Raw genomic sequence first — 22028 nt, 5'->3', positions numbered from 1 at the left:
TTTCAACTTTGGACGTGGCTTCCTGGGGACATGTCTGACCTTCCCCAAGCAGTGTATCCTCAAGCGGGTAACCACCGTGCCTGCCTCTACTCCCTTCCCCACTCAGTGGCTAGATGCTCACAGCACCTCCCCTTCAATTCCACTGGGACTTTCACCCGAAAGCATCCGCCAGTGAAGCCTTGACTTCCTGGGCTTGCAAACCAGGCCTGAAAGGCTAAGGCAAGGTCCCCGGTCCCTTCCCTCTGGGCGGCCTTGAGGGCTGATGGCCAAGCATTAAGCCATGCTTGGCGCTTGGCTCTGCTCTAAGAGGTCAGATACAAACACCCAACTCTGCTCATGACATCTGCTTCCCTGCCTGGCCTTTGGACCAGGTCACTTCAAAGTGACGAGAGACGCATATCCCACCCCCTGCACCCTGCCCCGTATAGAGAAGACTCAGACCAGTCCTTTGTCCTTTCTGGGCTCTAAGCCATCGCCATCTTCTAGTGAAGGCTGCTCCTCTCTGAGTAGCCATGCCAGGGCAGGAGGGAGCCACACCAAGGCTTTGGCTGGACCTGGTCTGATCTTGGCTTTGCCCCTTAGCACCTTGGAAGCTGGCCCTGATCCCACCTCTCTGTTCCCGCCATCCCTTCAGGAGCCCTTGCTGTGGATGGACCAAGAGTGTTCCCGTTTCACAGGCGTAATCTTACTAAGGGCTTCCCCCAGGGTTCAGCGGTAAAGAATCTGCCTGCAATGCAGGAGCCTCAGGAAATGCAAGCTCTGTCCCTGGGCCAGGAAGATCTACCCGGAGGAGGGCATGGCAACCCATTCCAGTATTCTTGCCTGGAGACTCTCATGGACAGAGGATCTTGGTGGGCTACAATCCAAATGGTTGTAAAAAGTGTGACTACAACCGGTGACTTAGCATGCCCGAAATCTTATTGAATCCTCCCAACAAAACTGGGAGGCAGGAATGCATTTCAGCTCCATTTAACAGATGAAGAAACTGAGGCTTAGAGAGTCTACACAGCCGAGATGGTACGCTCAGCAGGGAGTAAAGCGTGGCTCCTTCTTGTGTGGCTAATATTCGTGAGTCCCACCGACTAACCAACGGCTGTGTTCTCTTCTTGATAAACATGAGTCTTGGAGTGGCAGAGAAGGGCCAGGACCAGGTCCTCAACAACAATGTTGTTGTAGCTTTCACGCACGTCAGCGCTCTTTGGCAGTGATGCACAGCCACTTCTGGATTTAGAATGCATGCTTATCTCCTGAGTGCGACCTTCCCTCGGGGTCCTCCTGCCTGGCGCACTTGGCACTGCTGGCGGTGGCCAACTCTTCTACATCTGCCCAGGCATCAAGGCTCTTCAGCCTCACAATGTGGGCATCTTGCAAGTCAGGTGGCCACGGGCTTCCTGCACTTTCTGCAGTCGTCCAGATCTGCAAGGCTAGGGCCGGTCCCAGGCACAGGAGGTCCTCTGGGCGCCTACCGCCCCTCACAGCACCTTTGTGCAGGAATGTCTGGGAGAAAAAAGAACACTCTCCAGTGGAAGGAAAAACCCCAGGGCTGGGGACGGGGCCCCTGAGGTACAAGGTGATGCTTCTATACAGCGTCACTTAGGCCACTGAGATAGCAGCTGGGACTCAGCCTGAAATTAAACAGCGATATGACCTTGTCCAAGTCACTTCCCTTCCTCAGCTGCTTCGTCCATCAGGTGAGAGGGATGGAGTTAGGTTAATTTTCCAAAGTGCGCTTAACAGGACTATGGTATCTAATCTTCCCCCAACCCTTAGAGATTCGCAGTGTCCGCCGGCTTATTCAAGGCCCCGACAAGTCCTGCACAGAGAGAGAGCAGCTGACATGGCCTAACCCACTGTCTCCTGACTCTCCTGGACCACTCGGCCTTTGAAATAATGTCAGTTAGCATCCCTGTTAACTGTTGGGTTGCGAGGAAACTGCCATGGCTAATTTCCAAGTCTCTTCTGGAGTTTAAGTTCTTCTTTAAATCTGCAGCCCCTCTGAGTCCATGCTGGGAGACAGGAGGCCTGGGTAGTTCTCCAGAACTGATAGGGGGCCTGCCCTCTGCTTCCCCAGCCGTCACAGAACACCTGTCTCTTGCCAACCGTGCTAATGTCTTGGCTTCCCAGCAGTGTTCTCTCCTTTCCAGTTTTCACAAAGAATCTCCCCTTTCCTGCCCTCATTCCACGAGGCTCAAGGGTTCTGGGCCTCACTGCCTGGCTCCAAGGGCCAACATGGAACCCAGGCCTGGTCACGCGGTGACACAGCCTCCTGGCCACGATGATGGGGACCCCATGAGGTCAACCAGAAAGAACTCTAGCACATTAGCCAGAAAGATCAGTGAAGAAGTGGGGCCTCCTTCCTGCTGTGGGTGCAAAGCAGGGCGAGGGGAGGGGGGCATCTCTCCATTACTTTGGAGTCTGCCAGTGAGATCTCAGGAGAGGCAGATCTGAAGATGGGGACAAACAATTTTCTGGCATCTCTGAGGGCCTGGATCCAGCCATTCCTGAAGCCCTTGCCTGTTCCCTGCTGGGCTGTACTCAAAGAGAGTTTTGCTACTCCCTGTGTGGGTGTGGACCCTCACAGACTTGGCACCTCCTGGGAGTTTGTAGAGGAATGTAGACTTTCAGGACACTCCCTAGACCCACTGGATCAGGATCTGCATTTTAGCAAGACCCCAGGTGGTCTGGGTGCAGATTCCAGCCTACAAAGGCCACATGGGATTATGGCCATGTGGCCTCCTCCCTTTTATTCAGGGTGCATCCTGACTTGCTAGGGCCAACAGGATGTGCTGAAAGTGGCGCTGCTGGGCTATGCTTGGCCCTCCAGTGGTCTGGTGGCTTAGCTTCCTCTAGTAGAAGCCAGCTGCAGTGTGGCTGGTGGCTGAGAGGTGGCCACCTTTTCACAGTGCCACAGTTGCCACACACACAAAAAAACCCCACATGGAGAGGAGCCCTGCCCAAAGAGCTGACCCACAGAATCAGGTGAAATAGCTAATTATTGCTCTTGTAAGCCACCAGTCAGTCCTAAAGAAAATCAACCCTGAATATTCATTGGAAGGACTGATGCTGAAACTGAAGCTCCAATACTTTGGCCATCTGATGCAAAGAGCTGACTCATTGGAAAAAACTCTAATGCTGGGAAAGTTTGAAGGCAGGAGAAGAAGGGGGTGACAGAGGATGAGATGGTTCAATGGCATCACTGACCCAGTGGACATGTGTTTGAGCAAACTCCGGGAGATAGAGAAGGACACGGAAACCTGGAGTGCTGCAGTCCATGGGGTCAAAAAGAGTCAGACAAAACTGAGCAACTGAACAACAACAGCAAGCCACTAAGTTAAGGATTATTTTGTTATTTAGCTGAGGAATGGCTGCCCAGCCTTCTGAAGGGTTTCTCTTGCTCTAGACACTGTGCTGAGCACTTCCTACTTGCCAGCTGCCATTCCAGGTGCTGTTCCAGATGTAGGGAGGAGAGGTGAGCGCAGATAGCACCCTGCTCTGGCAGGACTGACATTCTTGTCCAGGAACAGCAATAGACAGGAGAACACACAAACCCAATGTAGGGCATCTGGATGTTTGTGTCACCTCCAAATTGACTGGTTGAAATCCTAACCCCATGTGATGGTGTTGGGATGTGGGGCCTCTGGGAGGTGATTAAGGTGTTCAGTTCAGCCGCTCAGTGGTGTCCGACTCTTTGCGATCCCAGGAACCAAAGCACGCCAGGCTTCCCTATCCTTCACCATCTCCTGGAGTTCACTCAAGCTCATACCCACTGGGTCAGCGATGCCATTCAGCCGTCTCATCCTCTGTTATCCCCTCTTCCTCCTGCCTTCAATCTTTCCCGGCATTGGGGTGTTTTCCATTGAGTTGGCTCTTCGAATCAGGTGGCCAAAGTATTGGAGCTTCAGTGTCAGTCCTTCCAATGAATGTTCAGGGTTGATTTCCTTCAGGATTAATTGGTTAGATCTCCTTGCAGTCCAAAGGACTCTCAAGAGTCTTCTCCAGCACCACAATTCGAAAGCATCAGTTCTTCAGCACTTATCCTACCTTATGGTCCAACGCTCACATCTGTACATGACTACTGGAAAACCCATAACTTTGACTATATGGACCTTTGTCGGCAAAGTAATGTTTCTGGAGCCCTTGCAAACAGGATCAGTGCCCTTATCGAGGGAACTCCAGAGAGCTCTCCCCCTCTCTTTCCACCATGTGAGGGTCAGAGAGAAAGTGGGCGCTTGCAACTTGACAACAGATTGTCACCAGACCCTGACCCGGCCAGCACTGCCAGACTTTCAGCCTTGGGAACTGGGAAACATTAATTTCTATTGTTCAGAAGTCACCCAGTCGATGGGATTGTGCTACAACAGCCTGAACTAAGACACATGACGATTTCAGAGGGATAAGCAGTGATTTGGAGAGGAGGGTGGGCATGACTTTGGACAGTGTAGGGAAGGGCCTTTCAAGGGGACACACTTGACCTGAGGTCCCAATGTTGAGCCAGAGGAAAGGGGTGTCACCAAGGGATGGGGAACACGCTTAGGCCTGTTTGGGGCAGGGGCAGCTGGTCTGGTAGGTGAATGCAAAGAGAGAGGAAGTTGGGGGTGGGGAGTAGGTCAAGAGATGAAGTCACAGAAGCTGGCAGGGCTACAGCGGCACTTTACAGTTTAGCGGCCAATGGGCACACTGGGCTATTCTACTTTGAAGTTAAACTTACATGAAGTGAAGTGAAGTCACTCAGTCGTGACCAACTCTTTGCTACCCCATGGATTGCAGCTTACAAGGCTCCTCTGTCCATGGAATTTTCCAGGCAAGAGTACTGGAGTGGGTTGCCATTTCCCTCTCCAAGCTTACATGAAAGTGAAGTATAATCAAAAATGCGGTTCCACAGCCCCACGAGCAACGTTTCAAAAGCTCAACTGTCACGTGTGGCTCGTGGCTACTGAACAGGGTGGCGTGGATGGGAGTGAAATGCACCAAGTCCTACTGGCCAGCACTGGCTATGGAGCAAATCAGTAGTGAGCCAGGGTTCAAGGTCAGACCGGGTGTTCTGGGGCTTGGTACCTCATTATATCCTGTGAGGTTCTGGGTTTCCCTGGGTTTCACTGAGGTTCCTCCAGCTCTGTGACCCCCAGCAAGAGCCAAGCCCACGGATAGCGGAGCCAGGGTGTCACTTGGAGAGCACATTCTAGGCCTTATCCCAGGTAACTGGCAGCAAAGAGGCTGTTTAGTGGCCTTCTTTGCAAGCTCATTTAAGCTGCCAGTTTGGGGCTCCCTGATGTGAAAAAAAAAAAGAACAGAGTGTGGCTACTATTTCAGGGCAACTAGCAGAAGGGAAATTACCACAATTAGTTGGAGCTGTTTTCGATTAGCCGTATTTTCTTCCTCAGCACAAAACATCTGCTGGGGTCCCATCAGAGCCAGACGCACGGGCAGTGAACCAGGCAGGTCCATGGGGGACCCAATGTCAGCCAGCTCAGAGTTGTAGGCGGGGGCTAAGACAGCTCTGAGGCAGTTTGTTATTTGGAAGGGTAGGAAGAACCGTGCTTCCTTGCCCAACCTGGGAGGCAGCAGGTGGAGATGCAGGCAGAGAGCAGGCCTTCCCTCGAGTTAAAGGACTGCACGGTCCTTGGTGTCTGTGACGCCTCCACAGCGTCACCCCACTCTGGGCAGGCACCCAACCATCCTCATCTGAGAAACACAGTGGGGATACCCACCCGAAGGACTAGGGGAGGACTGCATGAAATAATCTCTGTGCACACACTTGATATACAGGAGGTGCTCAGTGAGTGTCGGCCGAATCGTGATTAGACAGGCAAGAATCTTAGGAGAGGAGAGTCAGGCTGAGAGATGTTAGATTCACGTGCAGGCTGGTTCCAACCTGGCGCCGTCACTCCTTCATTCATTCAACAAGTGTTCATTTTGCAGACTGGCTGCGGCCTCTCCCTTTAACCAGCCTGGGGCCCCGGTTTCCTACCTGAGGCCCAGCAGAGCTGATCCCTCAGGTTCCTTCAAGCTCTCCCCACTAACCATGTTTGCAGCCGCCCTGGGAGGCCTGACCCAGTTGGACTGAAACATGGAAAGTTAGCCAGGTGCTGAGACCCAGATCCTGCATCCAAGATACAGATCGGCCTTTCAAGATCTTTTTGGTCCAGCTCCCAATTGATTACAAGGGTCCCACCCCAGCCCTGCTGGCGGAAGGCACCCAGCTCATCTAGACGCTTCGAATGGCTGCCTCGCAAAGCAGCTCATTCTATTTTCAGAGCTCTCTAATGCTGGACAGCTCGCCTGTACATGGAGTATATATAAATTCTAGGTTTAAACCCCTCTTAAAACACAGTTCCTGGTTTCTGCGTCTATAAGCTTTACCTTCCTGTTGGCAGGATTTAAGGCAAGGACATGGGGCGGCAGGTCTGATACACAATGGGTGCCTCATACGTGTTTCCGCCCCCCTCTCCAACTGGGGGCTGGCACAGGGGAGGTGGGAGGTGGGGATACAGGTGGCCCCCGGGGCCCTCTGGCCCCTAGACTATACTTCCCATTCGGTGGACCTCGGGTGGAGAAAGCGTTCTCAGCAGACTTGTTGACAACTGACACCTGGGACCCAAGTGTGAGACGTCAACATCAAGATCTGGGTCAGCCATCCCAGGAAGAGGGAGGCGGGATGGCAAAGCCTCAGGGTCAAAGGTCTCTCCATGAACCCTCCACGCTTACTGCCTGACGCGCTCAGGTAAAGCCAGAAGCCACTGAAAACCACGGGCCCCAGAACAACCGGCCCGTGGGCACCCGTCACAGAAGGCGAGTGGCCGTCTGGATGCCTGAAACTGATGGATGGGCAGGCAGAGTAAAAGCGTGGGGGGTGGCATGGCGAGGCTGGCCCTGCGCCCTGGTGTCCCTGCATGGAGTCCGGCTCTTGGCTGCAGACCATCCTCAGCCAAGGGCTGCTGGCCCAGCTGGAAGAGCCAGGGTCCTCTTGGAGAGGTGGCTCCAGTCCCCATCACCTTCCTCTGATTTGCCTGCTCTCCTGGTGTGCTGAGCCATCCACCCTCTTCCCACCACCGGCTCACATCTCCCTCATTGTCCTGGAAGGGGAGGAGGAGACCTGACACACTGAGGGCTGTGGCGAGTTGGATTTAAAGCCTGCAGAGGGCTTCCCTGGTGGTCCAGTGGTTAAGAATCCGCCTGCCAATGCAGCGGGCCCGGGATCTATCCCTGGTCTGGGAGGAATCCATGTGCCATGGGGCCACTGAGCCTGTGCACCGCAACTACTAAGCCTGTGTCTAGAGCGCACACTCGAAACAAGAGAACAAGAGAAGCCACCCCAGTGAGAAGTCTGTGCATCACAGCTCCCCTCAACTACAGAAAAGTCCTTGAGCAGCAAGGAAGACCCGGTGCAGCCAAGAATAATAAATTAATTAATTAATTAAAAAAAATCAGAGACACAGAGTGTTCAGAGAGGGCTGGCCTTGGTGCATGTTTCTGGAGGGGTGGTGGTTTTGGCACACCCAAGGCTCCATCTGCTCAGCGCCCATGAGGTGTGTCCTCGACCGAAGATGGCCTATGACCTCCGTTCACCAGGACCAGGAGGTCAGGGGGTGCTGTGGTGGACCTGCCATCTGACAGCCTGCCTCCCTGCCCCTGGTGTCTATCAAGACATTGCTGGCCTTTGCCCAGGGAGCTGGGGCAGGTGGCAGAGTGGCCTGGAGGTGATTAGAATATCACTTCCTGCAGCTGGTAACCCCTCAGGCAGAGGCTGGAAAGGGGGTGAGGGGTTGGGCAAGCAGCTTCCCAGGAAGGGTCCCCAGGCTGGATGATGCTGTCGTGACCCATGAGACCCCCCCAGTGCTTGGCCCACCCTGCCCGCCTGGTACTCACCAAGGGTGCCTGAAACTCGGCGCTGAAGATCAGCGTATCTGGGTTGCCTGGCCTGTAAGCATGGGCCAGCCCTGGGGAGGGTCAGCTTATACATCAGCCCAGGGGCAAGTCAACTCCCAGACCCTGAATGGACTACATTGTGATGTCACACCCTGGGGCAGCCTCCACCCGACCTGCTGTCCCCACTTGTATCAGAGGATTCCCCCCAACCCCACCTAGAACTGAACCTCATCTGGGTGCTGGCCTGGGCCAGCTCTGCTGAGAAGCAGCGAGGTGTCTGCCCCGCAAGCCTGGAAGCAGCTTTAAACCTTCGGATACCAGGTGTTCTCCGGGCCAGGATCAACACAGACCAATTTCCCAACACGGTTAGACCGTTCGTCCTTTATACATAAAATTTCCCACATAAACTGACTACAGGGGGTACCTCCCACCTTTACCTATTCCCTTTTCATGTCCTGTCTGATTGATTTAAATATACAGAGCCAACTCTGGTTTCTTTCCCCTACTGCCCACCTGGTGTGTTCAGAGGACAAGCAGAGGAATTTAAATATTAGCTCAGGAAGACAAACAGGAGCAGAGGTGTCCCCCACCCTCTCTGTCACTTGTCAAATCAAGCACAGACCTTTAACTTCCATAGTACTAAACCTTCACCGCTTTCCTTTCGAGGTCACTGGTAATCAGGTAAAACTTCTGTCTGATAAGCCCAAAGAGAAAAGGAAAACACACAAAAAAGGGGCCGAAGTCTCCAAGTTTTCTAGTGATACCATCTCCTTCTGCCTCTGCTGCTGGAGGCTGGGAGTGGGGAACAGTCTAACCAAAGGGCAAATGGCCTTGACTTAGAGACTGTCCTGGATGTTAGAGTCTCAAACAGTGGATTTCAAACTGGGGGGCGGGGAGTGGAGTCAAATCAGCTGCAAAGTGAAAGTGAAGTCGGTCAGTCATGTCCAACTCTTTGCGACCCAGTGGACTGTAGCCTACTAGGCTCCTCTCTCCATGGGCTTCTCGAGGCAAGAATACTGGAGTGTGTTGCCATTTCCTTCTGCAGCAGATCTTCCCAACTCAGGGATCAAACCTGAGTCTCCTGCATTGCAGGCAGATGCTTTAACCTCTGAGCCACCAGGGAAGCCCCGGCGGAGGGCTTGTTAAATACGGATTCCTGGGTCCCACCCTTGAGGATCCTGATGCAGCAGGGTTGGGGTAGAGCCGAAGAATCTGCATTTTTAACAAGTTCCTGGGTGTTGCTGGTGGTCCAGGAACTACACTTTGAGAATCAATTGCTCAAAAATGTAAAGGGTACTACTGATCTCTGGGGTCTGGTCCTAAAGGAGTGCTGCTGGCTGCTGGCCATACTGAGGGGCTCCAGGAGAATGGACAGGAGCTATAGCTTTGAGGGGCTTCCCTCGTGGCTCGGCTGCTAAAGAATCCGCCTGCAGTGCAGGAGACCATGGTTCGATTCCTGGGTTGGGAAGATTGCCTGGAGAAAGGGATAGACTGCCCACTCCAGTATTCATGGGCTTCCTGGGCTTCCTTGGTGGCTCAAATGGTAAAAAATCTGCCTGTAATATAGGAGACCTGGGTTCCATCCCTGTGTTGGGAAGATCCCCTGGAGAAGGGAATGGCTACCCACTCCAGTGTTCTGTCCTGGAGAATTCCATAGACAGAGGAGCCTGGTAGGCTACAGTCCATGGAGTCGCAAAGAGTTGGACACGATGGAAAGACTAAGCACAGCACAGCACAGCACACGTAGCTTTCAGCCCTCTGGACTCAGCCACCCTGCCCCTGTTCCTCACTGGTGCTGAGCTGTACTAGGGAGGCACAGCGCCACGTGGCCTCCTGGTTCTACCCCTTCAGTGCCTGAGGGAGCCTGACCTCCAGCTGCTAGCACCTGTGTCTCTTTGATGGGTGGCTTTCTCCAGCTGCTGGAGTCCACCCTGCCTGTGGGCGGTGCAGCTGCAAGGCCAGGGATTAAAGTCTCCCAGGGGACATTCTCAACCAATGACTGTTGGTGGTTGGCACCCTTCTGCTTAGGTGTGGTCATTTGGAGGACTGCTGTGTACCATCCCCCACAGGTCCCCCAGGACGAAGCCCCTGGTGCCTACAGCCTACAGGGAACCGTTTTGACTATACACCCTGTCTTTTTGCTCCCTCTCCTGGCTCACTTCCACCCTCCCCCATCAGGACCAGCCCCCTAAATAAATGACTTGCCCTTGAATTCTTATTTCAGGGTCTGCTTGAGGGGAACCCAGACTAGAACATCATGAACAAGAAATGGTTTTTGTCCTTGATAAGGTCACGTTTAGAGGAGGAAAGACAAACTGGCTGAGTAGCATCGGGAGTTTTTGGGAATTGCTGGCAGGTGTCGGGTCTCAGGGCAGAGACAGGTGGTCTGCTGGTGGCCCTTTGGGGCGTCATGAGGGTGCCCCAAGGAAGCGCAGGAGCTCAGCTGAGACTCTCCGGGGGAGGCCAGTGGAGACAAGGACTCGGCAGCCTGGCCCGAGGCCTTTTTTTCCACCCAGGAGGCCTGAATGTGGTACCCACAGGGGACTGAGTTGCTGTGTAAATTCCTCCTGCTTTCACCTTCCTGGACAATTCTTCCTGAAAGAAGAATTTGGAGGGGGACCTGGAACCATATAAAATATAGCTCTTGTTAGGTTTGGACAGCTTTCGAATGCTTGGAGGGGAGTTGATAAGAGTCTCTGCTGACCTGATGGGATGAATATGCTTTCCCGGGTGCCCACCTCATGTCTACACTGAGGCAGGATCAACCGGCTGTTTTTGCAGGGGGCTGTGGTCCCCCCAGTTCCTTTCTCTCACCCCTCCACATCGTTACCAGTCCTCCCAGGGTCCCCCAAACAAACATGTAGCTTGAATGAAAACACTGTGCCTGGCATCAAAATATCCTTCAAGGCAAGTTCTCACCCCCTCAGTCGAACGCTTCATGTATGGAAATTCTAGAACTGCCACTGAGGAGCCCAATGGCTGTTTGGCTGGGCAACTGCACAGGTGATTCTTAGGAAACGAGGCACCCAGAGTTCTTCTTGTCTCACATTTCCTTGTGGCTGGAGGGAGAATGAAGCCCATTGTACTGCCATGTGAGGTCAATGAGTCCGTACCTTCTCAGCATCACCCAGGACTCAAAATGTAATTGACTTTCTCTTTCTGATACTAGGCCGTAGGTTCATCTACCTCATTGGACTGACTCACATTGTTTTTCTATAGCTGAGTAATATTCCATTGTATATATGTACCATAAATTCAGTATGCATTCATCTGTCGATGGATGTCTAGGTTCCTCCCATATCCTAGCTATTGTAAAAAGTGCTGTAATGAGCATTGGGATACACATGTCTCTTTCAATTATGGCTTTCTCAGGGTATATGCCCAGTAGTGGGATTGTTGGGTCATATGGTATTTCTATTCCTAGTTTTTAAAGGAATCTTCACACTGTTCTCTACAGCTGGTGGGAATTTGCTGTGTGACACAGGGAGCTTAATCCAGTGCTCTGTGACAACCTAGAAGGCTGGGATGGGGTGGGAGATGGGAGGGAGGTTCAAGAGGGAGGGGACATGTGTATACCTGTGGCTGATTCATGTTGATGTATGGCAGAAATCAGCACAGTATTGTAAAGCAATTATCCTCCAATAAAAAAAATTCTTTAAATTGCCTACAAAGCTGCCATCAGCTCTGCCTTTCTACAGAAGGATTGCATTCATGAAAGGGGCCCCCTTGTGAGACCCCAGCCCAGAGCTGAGATGGGAAGGGGGCTTAGCTTGTGCCTTTGAAGACATTAGTCTTGATGTTCAGTTCATATTTTATGCTCCCAAAGCCACAAAAATGCCTTGGACCTGGTCATTTTATTTTGCTATTAATATAAAATAAATAATCTATAATATGGGGGAAATCTATGTACTCATACATTAATTTCAGTGTTATTCAGAAATGTGGGATGCTGGAAGTCCTATAAATGTCTAATAGAAAGTGAAAGTTTCTCAGTTGTGTCCTACTCTTTGTGACCCCATGGACTGTATAGTCCATGGAATTCTCCAGGCCAGAATACTGGAGTGGGTAACCTTTTCCTTCTCCAGGGGATCTTCCCAACCCAGGGATCAAACCCAGGTCTCCCGCATTGCGGGTGGATTCTTTACCAGCTGAGCAACAAAGGAAGCCCCAGAATACTGGAGTGGGTTAGCCTATCCCTTCTCCAGCAGATCTTCCCCACCCAGGAACTGAACTGGGGTCTCCTGCATTGCAGGCAGATTCTTTACCAACTGAGCTATTAGGAAAGCCCATAAATGTCTAAGAGAGGAATGTTTAAATCAGTTATATAGAATTCCCTTGTTGAAAGATTAGAAGCCAGTAATGCAGTGATCATGAACACTATAAGGTAGCAGAAAAGCAGCGAACACAAAGAATTACAACTATGAAAACACATGCCTGTGAAATAACGCTCGACGTCATTAGTGATCAGGGAAATGCAAATTAAAACTACCACACACTCCAAGGGGGCTTCCCTTGTAGCTTACTCAGTAAAGAATCCACCTGCAATGCAGGAGACCTGGGTTCGATCCCTGGGTCGGGAAGATCCCCTAGAGAAGGAAATGGCAACCCACTCCAGTATTCTTGTCTGGAGAATTCCACGGACAGAGGAGCCTGGCAGGCTACAGTCCATGAGGTTGCAAGAGTTGGACACGACTTAGCGACTAAACTGGCATCACCACACACTCCAAGAAAGAGCTAAAATCAAAAAGCAGCCATACTAAGTGCTGGTGAGGATGTGGAGCACTTAGATTCCATCCATTGTAGATGCTGCACCAGTTGGAAAATTGTTGGGTAGTTTTCCACAAAGTGATACATACAGACCTACCCTATGTCCACTCCCAGGTATTTCCCCAAGAGGAAGGAAAGCATCACAAAGAGATGCACAAGAAGCTCATAGCTGCTAGATTCAAAATATCTCCAGACCAGAAACCAGAAACAACCCACATGCCCATTAACAGGTGAATGAATGAACAAATTCTTGTGCATTCTTTAAACGGAATGTTAACCAGCAATACAAAGGAATAAACTACTGGTGCATACATGCTAACATGATAATCCTCAAGAGCACCCTGAGTGACAGAAGCCAGGGACGGAAGAGCACACACTTGACTGCATTTATGTGGAATTCTGGAACAGGCCGAACTAGTTCAAGGCTATAGATGTGAGTCAGTGATTACCCGAAGGAGGGAGGGAGCCCCGGGGGGAATGGGCTAAAGGGTAAAGGGAACTTTGGGGGAAAGGAAAGCACTCCAGTCTTTAGCACAGCAGTGGTTACTCAGGTGCACACCTGACAAAGTCAAAACTTATCAACCTGCACACTTAAAATACGTGAATTTTAAAGTACATAAATTATACATCAATAAAGCTGAGACTATGTGTGTATTTGTACTTGTAGTGTGTGTATATACAACACATATTACATATAATGTGCTTAGACACTCAGTCGTGTCCCACTCTTTGCGATCCCATGGACTGTGACCTGCCAGGCTCCTCTGTCCATGGGATTCTCCAGGTAAGAATATCGCAGTGAGTTGCCATGCTCTCCTCCAGGGGATCTTCCTAACCCAGCGATTGAACTCAGGTCTCCTGCATTGCAGGTGGATTCTTTACCATCTGATGCACCAGGGAAGTCCCTATCACACACACACACACACACACACATACACGCATACATACACACATTCTTATATAGGTATTCTCTCTGTATATGTATAAATACATAAATAGACACACACAAATTACTTCCCTGGGCAAAAAAAAAAAAAAACAAAAACAGAAGGAACTACACTAAAATGTGAAAAGTAGTTGTTTCATGAATGAGATTATAGATGATTGTTTTCCTCTTCTTAGGTTTGCCAAAATTTTGTCTGTATGGTTCATTTTTCAGTTGATAGAATAATAAATGTTCATTTTTAAAAATTGGCAGCTGCTGGAGACAGGCTCTTGTGATGGTCTACAACAGACCAAGATTTCATTGTATGTTCCTGTGGTGAAGTTGTATGAGTTTTTTTTTTTTTTTTTTGCCTATATGTCCACCAATTAAAATCTGCAAACCAGATACAAACCTCACAGCCCCTACCAAATCACTCATAATGTCTTTGCTGGAACAAATACTGTCTATTACCCACTACCTTTTTTTTATGTTCTTTCTCTTCAGCTACATCCTATGCTCATCAAGAGCTAAAATAATATTTTTTATTCTTTGTATTTTCAATAGCATCAGCACAGAAAAAAAAGAACAGAAATTTGGAGAAAATAGACCTGAGCTGACACAGGGTCACAATGCACAGTGGCACAGGCCGTGCACTGCACAAGCTTCAAGCAATGATACAGACGGCTCCCCCGGCTGTGTGGATAGCGCCCTCTGGAGTTGTGCAAACAGAGTCCTTGGTCAGAATTCTGTCCCACCACTTCCTAGTTAGTGACCTTGAGGATGTTACCCCCTCAGTGTCAGTTTCTTCATGTGTTTGGTAAGGAATATTAATAAGGAAAACGACTGAATGGAGATAGTATATGTTTAAAGCCCTCTGCAAACTGTAACACACTCTACAATGTTAGACGTGATGATTCCTCTAATAAACCTGGTCTCTGCCTGGTGTTCATCACCACCATTTCCTCATCAGCTCTCACTCAGTTCCCTGAAGTTGTCAAACATGTTGCTGCCTCAGGGCCTTTGCACAACCTCTGCCTGGAAAACTGGTGTGCCCGCATCTTCCCTTAGCTGCTCCTTCAGGTGATTCTAATTTTAGTGACAGTGTCACTGGAAGCTTCCACTGAGAATCCTGAGACAAGCTCCCCCCGCACACTCTCATTTTCTGTCTCACTGTCTTGTGCTATTTATTAGTACCTGAAATTATTTTGATTGTTTAATGCCGATGGTCACCCCTGCCATCCCAAACTTCCTTTCACGGAGGGTCTGTGTCTGTTCTGTTCACAGCTATGTCTCCAGCCTCTGGAGCATAGGTGGTGCTCAAAAACCACATGCTGAGAATGAACAAATACTTATTGATAACTAGGCGACATGTCGTGTTTATTCAGTCAGTCTGCCAACTGTTTTCCGAAAACCAAAGACTGTGAGGCAAACATGGCTTTTTCCTCCTCTGCTGAGAGTGGAAACCACCCCAGTGGCTGAAGGAATCTGCCTGAGACGTGCTGGCTGCCGCAGGTCTGAACATTTGCCGGGGAGGCTCCACGTCAGCTGTGGTGATGACCGGGGAATAAGGAGGGCATTGTGTTGCCTGCAGAGACGGATGGTTCCAGAACAGTTTGGGGAAGCACCTCTGTAGCCAGGTGCTTTGTTCCTCTCTCTTTTCTCTCTCCCGACTGTGAGCGAGGAAACCAGGCCAGCCAGCCTTACCTTTGTTCCTCCTGGCTCTCAACGTGGGCTTTCTTTAACGACTTGGTGTTGGTGCGAGCCTTGCCAAGGCCATGGTGAAATTTTCTAACCCAGGCCAAAGATGGAGCTCATTAACTTTCGTGTCTGCAAGAAAACACTTCTTTAGGAATTGGTGGATTTTGCTTTCTGCTAGAGAGTGAGGCATCTCTGCAAGAAAGATGAATCTAGGTTTATAGGTGGGTCATTAGAGGGAAAAACGCAGTGGACCCACAGAGCTCACAGGCTGGCCAGCGCCGGGCATTGTCCACACCAGAGGCTGCCACTGCAGTGGCCTGATGGCCTTGAGCAAGTGCCCACCCAGTGCATTTCCAGAAAGTCCTCTGCCCTCTCTTCCTTCCTCTTCTAAAATGTGCACAGTTCCTGGAAGGCTCATACCTGAGGCCAGGTGAGCCGTCTCCCCTGTCTGGACCTGACACCACTGTGTAAACTGCCAGGATCTTTTTACATAGCAGTAAATAATGTAAAACTTTATCTTATTTATATATAGATGAAATGTATATTATAATGTTAAATATTTAATATGTATTGAAACAAACTATGTGTATTCATTAATAGAAAATAGTATAGAAGGGGGCTTCCCTGGGGGCTCAGTGGTAGAAAATCTGCCTGCCAATGCAGGGGACATGGTTTGATCCCTGATCCAGGAAGATCCCCCACATGCCATGGAGTAACTAAGCCCACGCATCATAACTACTGAAGCCCGAGTGCCCTAGAGCCTGGGCCCTGCAACAGGAGAAGCCACTGCAATGAGAAGGCAGTGCACTGCAATGAAGGCCCAGCACTGCCCAAAATAAATAACATAAATACAATTTTATTTTATTTTATTTTATTTTATTTTTTTTTATAAATACAATTTTAAAAATAAAAGAAAGTAGCATAGAAGGGGAAAAGTGGACAATGTCACATGGCGAGGGCTGTATATTCAGGTGATTTTTTTGGGAATTCAGGTGATTTTCTTTTTAATAGAAGTTTCCATTCCTAAGTGCCTAGCTTTACTTTTGATTAATTAATTAATTTAATTTTTGGCTGCACTGGGTCTTCGTTGCTGTGCACGGGCTTCTTGTAGTTGTGGAGAGCGAGGGCTACTCTCTAGTTGAGGTGTGTGGGCTTCTCAATGCAGTGGCTTCTTTTGTCGTGGAGCGCGGGCTCCAGGGCGCCCAGGTTCCTGTAGTGCGGGCACGTGGGCTCATCTGTCCCATGGCATGTGGCATCTTCCCAGATCTGGGATCGAACTCGTATTCTCTGCATTGGCAGGCAGGTTCTTTACCATTGGACCACTACAGAAGTCTCTTCAGGTGATTTTTTAAGCATTCAATGAAATGATATTTTTGTTTAGAAAATCTGCCTTTGTGTATATGTTGTGGAGAAGAAGAATGCAAAAATCACACGGATCTTTAATATAAACTTGAATGCCTTCCTGATGCAGATGGGTTAGAGGCTGGTGCCCCATTCTCACTGCCTGCCTTCACTTTCCTCTGCCTTTAGGGACATTGCATGGTAAGTCAGTAATACTTTAGTGTGAATTACTCTGAGTTCATCTCCTTCTCTTTTTCTCTCTCTCACATTCAGGCATACACTCAGACACACACATACCACAGGTGGCACCCAGAACTCTTGTGAGAGTCTGTGAACTTACAAAGGAAGAAGGAATAAAAGTTGCCTAAATTAAACTGGCTAATGAAATTCTGCTGAGGACTGAATTTTTCTGCCCGCAGTGGCCAGCAGCAGTCTAAAGAAGAGTGTCAATGGGGCCACGGGCTCTGTCCTCATCCCCGCAGATCTAATTTGTCTGCTGCTCACATTCAGATCGGAGACTGGATGCTTGGGCTGATCTGAGACAGTCTGCTTGATCTATTAGCTGGCGGAAGGGCTTGCCAGGCCAGAGGCAGAGAGCTGAGCCCAGTCACCCTCATAAGCCCTTTCTGGATTTTCTTTTCTTTTTTGCTTCTGGTTTAAAGACGTTCTTCAAAACTCTCACTAATGATTAAAAAAGGAGAAGAAGCTGATTAACAGAGTTCAAGAAGAGCCACGTGATGATTAAGAGATTCAGGAAAAGACACAGGGGAAAAAAGGCTTAAGGAGCTGCAGTTTTTAGGCCTGGAGAAAAGAACCCAGAGAAGGGGATGGAATAATGATTACTAAGTGCCAGGAAGTCACTAATCAACCAATATGCACTCCATGAACACTGAACAGACACTGGAGTCGTGTGGGCATGCCTTAGTTGTGCCCTAAAGCCAAGAGAAATAAGACTTTAGACAAAAGTACACAGGGAAGTAGACAGACACGAGAAAGGACTTCCCAAAGCGAAAAGCAGATCCTTGGCAGAACCAGAAATCACAGAGGATTCAGCAGGACCAATACATGACTTGGGCCTTTTATAAGTTACTAACAGTAAAGATTCCTGTACACAGAATCTCCCAGCAAACTAGTGCTCAGTTGTGTTTGGGCAGCCTCTCCAGGGGCCAGTGATGGGGGAAAATGTATTCAGAAGTTTGGTGGAGGAGCTAGTCCTATGAGCTGTTCAAAGGAAGAGAGAAACCAGAGTTGATCCAGCTCTGCTCCCACCACGAAGCAGGGTCTGGAGAATGCAGTGATGGCTCCAGAATGAAGCAGCAAAGATAGCCGTTGAAAGGGGGCAGGAGGGGAGGGTGTGAGACTGTGCAGAGGCACGGCGTGGGCACAGGTGGCGAGGGGCAGGGCCTACTGAATTTCTGGGGCACCGGGCTATGGGGAATCCACAGCAGTCAGGCAGAGAAAGGAAGACCTGACATCATGAGAACCATCTGAGTCTCCCGAAGGTGAAGCAGGTGTGAGATGGAGACAGTGGTTTTGGAGGGTTGCATTTGCTCAAAGTGAGGGGATTGATTGGAAAGAGAGAGAACACAGTTGGGCCTTTCCTGGCTCTGTACACATTTCATGCTGTTTACTTTGGAGCATCTACCTCAAGCTGGACGTTAGTCTAATGAATTATTGATTGCCTGCCCCACACCTACCACAAGCTCACTGAGCATAGGATCCTGCTTTTCTTGTTCTCCATTGAGTTCTCAGCCCTGAGCATAGACTCTAGTGTGCAGCAGGGCTCCGTAAATGTTTATCAAAGCAACAAAATCAGGTAGCGGGGATGAAGTTCTGACATCCTGAGCTCTTTGTCGCTGGTAATCTTAGAAGAAAAGAGTCAAGGTGTCTAATGAGCTAGGCTAGTTAAGGAGGCTTTCTGCTCAGGGAGAGCCTTTCAACTTGATGGGCCTCAGACTGTGAATCTGCATGTCCAGTGTGAGGCATCTAGTCAAGCCAGGTGACCTCAGAGCCACGAGGTATTGCTTATGATTGGTGCATCCCACCTGAGACGGAGGGGTATGATTCCAGGATTCCTAGGACAATGGGCCTGAGCAGCTTGATAGAGCAGTGTCTGCAGTTCACCAAATGCTTGCTGTTACCTGAGGAGCAAGCTTAACGGGGAATGCATGGAATCCCAGATGAATAGTTGACAGGAGGAAGGTTTCATTAATTCCTGTAGAGTCTGTTATACCTGCTCATTATCCCCCTGGCTTTTCCACAGCAATAACTTTGTCATTTATAAGTGTAATGTCTTGAGTGAGCTACTTAACACATCTCTGAACACCAGCTGCCTTACTGTAAGCAGGTAGTAATAGTAACGCTTCTTCCTCATGGTTCTAGTAAAGATTGCTTGCAAAGCACTTTGGAAATAGAAAAGTACCAGGCAAACATCATCCATCTATTTCCCCTCCATATTTTCTTTGGGGATTCAGCCGGCATCGGGACAGTCCTCATTTTCACAAAAGCTTCTATCTCTAAGCTCACTTCCAACATCAGCCACACAACAAACCAAACATTTTTGACTCAAGTTATCTTTTACTACCACTAGCCAGCATAAAAATTAGTAATTTGGGATCTCTCTTGCCATCTATTTTCTTTGTGTGAGTTTTCTTTTTTCTTTTGCCAGTTGCTATAATTTATCTACGGGCTTCCCTGGCGGCTCAGCGGTGGCTCAGCAGTCCGCGTGCAATGCAGGAGATGTAAGAGATGCAGGTTTGATCCCTGGGTCGGGAAGATCCCCTGGAGGAAGAAATGGCAACCCACTCCTGTATTCTTGCCTGGAGAATCCCATGGATAGAGGAACCTGGCGGGCTATGGTCCATAGGGTCCAAAGAGTCAGACATGACTGAAGTGACTGAGTATGCACACGTAATCTATCTACTGAGGGTTTTTTGTAAGTGTACAACAACATTATTCTGATTTTGAGTAATGCTGCTGCAGAATTTAAATCGTCTGGGATGTTGTAGGTCCCCCGCTCGAGATTTTGCAAAACTATAAGATAAATGTGCTGACTGTGGAGTGTTACTGTTTCAAAACCTTTAAATCCTAAATTCGTGTTTAAAGGAGCTCATAGGGCCCTACATGCATTTGTTTATTCAAGAAACATTTATCAGTTTTGGATCAACTCAGTTGGTGTGCTGTTCACCTCTCTTCTGCCACTCCTTTGCATATTCACAGCCTCTGATTGCAGACGCCAGCAACCTCTCTCGGGCTTTTCTCTAGGGGCATGGGCTGGAAACGCCAGGAGCAGTCTTCAACCAGCGAAGGCTGGGAGCTGGTGAATAAGTATTCTGGCTTCCTCAGTTCTCAGATTGGGTACCTCTGAGGCATAAAGCTCCCTGTCTCCCAGGGCTCTTCAGCAGGATTAAGCTTCAGCTGCCCATGGTGGAAACTTGCTGGTGACACACCGTTTACTGGCTGTCTTCCTTCACCAGCTCACTTCTCCATACCCTTCCTAGTGATTCCTGGGATCACCTTCCACATAAAATGCTTTCACTCACATCTTCTTAAGGTCTTCTTTAGAGGAAAGCCAACCTAAGGTGTTTTTTTTTTTAAACTAGAATCAAGGCATTGGGTTAGGGGTTCAGGGCACACAAGGATCCATCAGAACAAGCTATTGCCTCCAACAAGTCCACTGTCCAGAGAGGGTGTGAGACGTGTGTTGAAATGTCACCATAAGCACGTGCCATATTTCGTTTTCTGACATTTTCAAATCTTGTTGAGTCTGTCTTACACACACACACACACATACCCTCCATTCCAGTCCAGGTGACTCTTCTTTTTCAGATTTTTTGATGTGGACCATTTTTCAAGTCTTTACTGAATTTGTTACAATTTTGCTGTTGTTTCTGTTATGTTTCTTTTGTGGGGGGGCGCAGGAGGCATGTGGGAATCTTAACTCCCCTACCAGGGGATCAAACCAGCACCCCCTGCATTGGCAGGTGAAGGCTTAACCACTGGATCTCCAGGGAAGTCCCCAGGTTACTGTCATATTCAGTGGTGTGAAGGAGTCAGCTGCCTTGTAAGAGCTGATTGTTGCATTTTCAGGAATTTTTAAAGCAGTTCATTAAATACAGTCACTATTAAACATTTTTATCATATAAACTTACAATGGCATATATTATATTTTAAAAAGTAATAGATACTCATCCTCATCATATCCTAATTATTTGACTGCATTTAAGATGATTTATGAGATTATCTGATGGGAGTATTCACACCCCAGAAACTGCCAAATGCTACAAATTAGGAATGTTCCCCTACCCCCCACCTCCCATTGCCAACTGTTAAATATTTACCAGCACATCAACCGTATCTTGCCTGGAATCTTACAAAAGCCTTCAAACTGGTTCTTGAATCCTCTATCACACATCCTAACAATTCTGCCCTCCATGGATAAAGTAGATCTTTTTGTTTTTTTAGAGTGTTTTTTTTTTTTTTTTTAATGTGGACCTTTAAAAAAGTCTTTATTGAATTTGTTATGGTATGGCTGCTTCTGTTTTATATTTTGGCTTTTGGTCGAGAGGCACATGGGACCCTAGCTCCCCAACCAGGGATGGAACCAGCACCCCCCTGCATTGGAAGTGGGGTCTTAACCTCCAGGACTTCGAGGAAAATCCCTTTTAATATGCAGATCAGATGACCTTACTCTTTTGCTCCAGGTTCCCACTCCCCCTGGCTGGATGGATCCTGAGGCCCCTTATCCTATCTAGCACCTTTCTGCCTCCTGGCCTTTGCCTTCCTCTCCCTTCCTCCTTGAGCTTCAGTCACACAGCCTTAAATAAATGTATGTATGTATGTATCTGGCTGCACTGGGTCTTAGTTGTAGCACGTGGGATCTAGTTCCCTAACCAGTGACTGAACCCAGGCCCCCTGTATTGGGAGCACAGAATCTCAGCCTCTGGACCACCAGGGAAGTCCCCACACAGCCTTCTTTTTGTCCCCTGAAACAGCTGCCAAGCTCCTGTTTCAGGGCACAGAACTGGCTTTTTTCACTTATTCTTCCTTCTTTACATAAGATCAGCTTCTTCTCAACTCAACCATCACCTCCCCAGAAGCATTTTTTCTGACCAGCCTCTTGCATCCTCGGCACCCCCACCCCCAAAGGCCCACCCCTCTACTACATGAGCCCCCTCTCCTTCCTTGCAGCCCTTGGCACCATCTTGGTTCACCTTGCTTATTTATCAGTTGTCTTTTTCTTTTCCTACTAGAATGTGGACTCCATGAAAAGAACCCTTTGCTGTATTCTAGGCTGTCTCCCCAGCACCTTGAACAGGACTGACATGTAATAGGTACCGCGTTGAATTCATCTGTTGGATGAATGGATCATGTTTCATCCCCCGTTTCGTTTCTCAGCCCCCACAGTTTGGCGGCCACCTTTTCACCTGCC

The 22028-nt window shown here is 49.1% G+C and overlaps 1 protein-coding gene across 1 annotated transcript in view; it reads right to left on the bottom strand.

Annotated features, from left to right (window-relative positions):
• BANF2 (BANF family member 2) overlaps window positions 1–8160 on the bottom strand; it is a 28564-nt gene extending 20404 nt beyond the window's left edge. Inside the window, exon 1 of the mRNA XM_027976416.3 lies at window positions 7867–8160. The gene's annotated coding sequence lies outside the window, so the exon portion shown is untranslated. The remainder of the gene's footprint in view (window positions 1–7866) is intronic.
• Between the last annotated feature and the right edge of the window lie 13868 nt (window positions 8161–22028).

Source organism: Ovis aries, chromosome 13 (genome assembly GCF_016772045.2).
Source record: "Ovis aries strain OAR_USU_Benz2616 breed Rambouillet chromosome 13, ARS-UI_Ramb_v3.0, whole genome shotgun sequence".
NCBI lineage: Eukaryota > Metazoa > Chordata > Mammalia > Artiodactyla > Bovidae > Ovis > Ovis aries.
Note: the sequence above shows the minus strand (reverse complement) of the source record. Positions and strands in the feature narration are given on the sequence as shown.